Genomic DNA, 4271 nt, shown 5'->3' on the forward strand with positions numbered 1-4271 from the left:
AACCCCGCCCATCTCGCACTCCAGGCAGGCTAAACCAAGAAGCTTAAAGTATTTGAACAATTTCAAATAGTATTTAAACCCAGTTCTGCAACCTATCAGAGTGGCATGACTCAAGATCGGTTCCCGTAATGAAGAAAATGTTTTCTATTGTTGGTTTTTGCCAACCAATAATGCAGTGATGTCATTGTATCGGTTGGGGAAGGCTGATGTGTTTGTTTAGCTATGTATGACTAGAACTTTCCATATGCTTAACTGGTATGTGTTGTTGGGCATGACAAGGAGATTTGAGTAGTTAGTTCTATGCCAGGCAGAAACTGTCTTTCAAACTTAAAAGATTCAAAATCAACCATGTGATCTTTTTCTCTCTTTCTCTTTTTCTCTCTCTCTTTTTCTCTCTCTCTCTCTTTTTCTCTCTCTCTCTCTTTTTCTCTCTCTCTCTCTCTCTCTCTCTCTCTCTCTCTCTCTCTGTCCTCCAGCTGCCCCCGTCTATCATCAACAGGATTCCTCCCTCTCTCCCCATGACCAGAATCCCTCCTCTTCTCCTTGGAGTCTCCTCCAACTCCAAGATGAGAAATCCATCTCTCCATGTCTGGCACATCTCGTTGTTCGCCGTCGCTGCGTTTTTCAGAACGGACAAACAGACTAGCGCTCCATGACCACCACCAACAGCTTACAGAAACGATAGGAATGATTCAGCAACACTTAAAAAACATACAAATAATGTAATATAAACTAGATCCGCCTCCAGCAGATGATGTAGTTGTTTTATGAATTTTGAAGTTGACTCTCCTTTGTGTTTTTGGGTAGCATGTAAAGTGAGTGTATGGTAACAGAGATCATGTGGTAGTGTGATGAGTGTGCACCATGTGTGTTTGAGTGAGTGAGTGAAAGACTGTGTGTGTGTGTGTGTGTGTGTGTGTGTGTGTGTGTGTGTGTGTGTGTGTGTGTGTGTGTGTGTGTGTGTGTGTGTGTGTGTGTGTGTGTGTGTGTGTGTGTGTGTGTGTGTGTGTGTGTGTGTCTGTATGACTGTCTATGATGTCTTCAAAGTACTATCGATAGTTGTCTGTTTTTATGCCAGATTTGTTTTTGGAATTTCATTAATTGCTTAGTAACTACAAAAACAATGTAAAGTGTGCCACTACTCGAGCTTTGTCAATCCTCTTCAGCAACAGCAGTTAAAGAGGTTTGCAGTTTTCAACACACCCTTAACTGCATTGGCTTTAGTAGTGGGATCCAGTTGGATATATGGACAATGGCCTCCTATACTGACAGAAACACAGAAGGACAGACGGACAGTCAGCGGCATAGGCTCTCTCATTAGAAAGTAGAGTGGACTCTCCGAGCTGAAGCAAAGACACTGCGGAACCATCTTTCTGGATTTTGAGCAGGGGATGTTTTAAAAAGACACACCTACAGTATATAGTCAACAAGGACTTGATGCTGGGAAGGGTGATAAGAAGGGATAATCATTGGTCTTGTTTCATTTTTATTTTTTCAGATATGCACCAAATGACAGTCAGGTTTCATTCAATGGACTTCTTTTTTTTATATACAGCTGTTAATATCTGAATGATGGTTGACATACTACAGATTCCTCCGTCCTCCATACCAGTCCAGCTCAATGCTCCTCCATACCAGTCCAGCTCAATGCTCCTCCATACCAGCCCAGCTCAATGCTCCTCCATACCAGTCCAGCTCAAAGCTCCTCCATACCAGTCCAGCTCAATGCTCCTCCAATCCAGTCCAGCTCAATGCTCCTCCATACCAGTCCAGCTCAATGCTCCTCCATACCAGTCCAGCTCAATGCTCCTCCATACCAGTCCAGCTCAATGCTCCTCCATACCAGTCCAGCTCAATGCTCCTCCATACCAGTCCAGCTCAATGCTCCTCCCTACCAGTCCAGCTCAATGCTCCTCCATACCAGTCCAGCTCAATGCTCCTCCATACCAGCCCAGCTCAATGCTCCTCCATACCAGTCCAGCTCAATGCTCCTCCATACCAGTCCAGCTCAATGCTCCTCCATACCAGCCCAGCTCAATGCTCCTCCATACCAGTCCAGCTCAATGCTCCTCCATACCAGTCCAGCTCAATGCTCCTCCATACCAGTCCAGCTCAATGCTCCTCCATACCAGCCCAGCTCAATGCTCTTCTCATTGGTGAAGTTGGGTTTTAAACCATCAAGGACCTGTCATGTGGAAATATGCAAGAAGTGTGAGGAAAGGGAAACAGAATGTACTGTATAATACTTTTTCATTTAGTTACTGATGAAAAAACCTAACAAAACACAAATGAATGTTTGTCATTGTATGCCTTCTGATACCATATGATCCAGCCATGCACACTAACACTATCAATCTCTTTTTTTTATGCTTTTTTTGTATTATCATTTTTGTTCATTCAATTTTTTTTGGTCAAGGATTTTAGGTACATGTAACTTATGTCATTATTTATGGTCTTTTATATCTAGTTTGTAAAATTATAGCAAAAGTGACGAAAATGAAGGGTTGTCATATGGTGCATTCTTATTAAAGTAGAAACCATCCGACTGTCCTTGTTTCCTGCTTATTGTAGAAACACACACACACACACACACACACACACACACGCACACACGCACACACACACACACACACACACACACACACACACACACACACACACACACACACACACACACACACACACACACACACACACACACACACACACACACACACACACACACACACACACACACACACACACACACACACACACACTCCCAGTGAGTTCCCTCTGCGGCACATGAGAGCAGATAGATCAATCTGACTGTGAGCTGCAGGTTGTGTCTCTGGCAACAAGGTGTCGGAGAGCTTTTAACATGGCAGGTGTGTTTAATCAGAACATGATCTGTTTCCTGCGGTCATTTCCAGAGGCGATAAAACCCTGATTGTCCAAGGCTTTGAGAGGGAGAGAAAGAGGGAGAGCTGAGGCCATTTTTAAAATGGGAACTGAAGTATTGTATTCTCTGTCAAATGGTGTTTTACATGTTTCCTGAGGAAGCATCACAACAAGGCATGCAGACATTAGCTAGGGAAGAACGATTGCAGAAGGAGATGCTTTTCGGCATTGAAGGGAAAGTTAGTGGTGTGTGTGTGTTTATGTGTGTGTGCGTGTGTATGCCTGTGTGTGTGTGTGTGTATGCGTGTTTGCGTGTGTATGTGTGCATGCCTGCACGTGTGTGTGCGTGTGTGTGTGTGCCTGCGCGTGTGTGTATGCCTGCGTGTGTGTGCGTGTACTTGCAGGGTAATATGGTGGGACTTTGAAAGAAGACTGCAGGTTCAACTCCAGACTATTGACCATTCTGAAAAGCAACTAACAAAGACCCAACCTTCATAGTCATACTGTTGCTATTTTTAGTTGTATTATTCTTTTTCAACTCTGAATTGTCGGGAAGAGCTTGTTAGCAAGCATTTCACAGACATGATTTCCCCCACCCGTTGTATTCGGCGCATGTGACAAATATGATGTGATTTGAGACAGAAAGGAATAGAGAGATAACGAGAAGCAGAGGTTTGACAGTGAGAGAGACAGATGGAGAAGATTTAAGAGATAAAATGAGAGACAGAAATGAGAAAGAGCTGCACAGAGAAAGTGAAAAAACAGAGAGGCAGAAAGAGAGGTGTCGGTCATCTGGAAATGCTCCCTTCTAATGGTCTAGATCTCTAATGCTAGGACTCTATTCTTCATAATAAGCTAAGTAAGTCAAAGTAATCTTTAAAGCTCAGGTAATGACCAATGTTTTGGGACATGAGAGTTGGAATGCAGTCTCTCTCCTCACCACTGCTACCAACAAATGACAGCAGTCACCACCACAACCAAACAATCCTCTCAATAACGTGCTTTCACCTCTTTAGTTCTGTCCAATGAGGTCCAAGAACATTCTCTGATGTATTGTGTTAATCATTCCTTTCATTAGGGAGAAGCTAAACTGCAGATGGCGGAAAAACGCCATGCCAATGTTTACACCATAATTATAATATACTGTGTCTGGCATTAATGTGGAGCAATGTACCATAACATGAAATATTATACCATATTTATTTTCATGAAAATAAATGTAACGTTTTCTGGCGTTTTTGTATAACATCTTGTTCAGATGTTTGTGGAAATGGTCTGAAATCCACATTTTAGACGTCACTTCATATTGAAATCATTTGGACCCACCCATGTTGTCATTTAAACACAGACTTATAGTACGGCAAAAGCTTGAATCAACATTCAACATTCCC

General features: G+C 42.8%; 1 protein-coding gene across 2 annotated transcripts in view; it reads left to right on the forward strand.

Annotated features, from left to right (window-relative positions):
* LOC110507933 (ephrin type-A receptor 4) overlaps positions 1–2545 on the forward strand; it is an 82812-nt gene extending 80267 nt beyond the window's left edge. For both annotated transcript variants that reach the window (XM_090223869.1, XM_090223868.1), the window contains exon 18: positions 477–2545. The gene's annotated coding sequence lies outside the window, so the exon portion shown is untranslated. The remainder of the gene's footprint in view (positions 1–476) is intronic.
* The last annotated feature ends 1726 nt before the right edge of the window (positions 2546–4271 follow it).

This window comes from Oncorhynchus mykiss, chromosome 27 (genome assembly GCF_057628025.1).
Source record: "Oncorhynchus mykiss isolate SJ-2025 chromosome 27, ASM5762802v1, whole genome shotgun sequence".
NCBI lineage: Eukaryota > Metazoa > Chordata > Actinopteri > Salmoniformes > Salmonidae > Oncorhynchus > Oncorhynchus mykiss.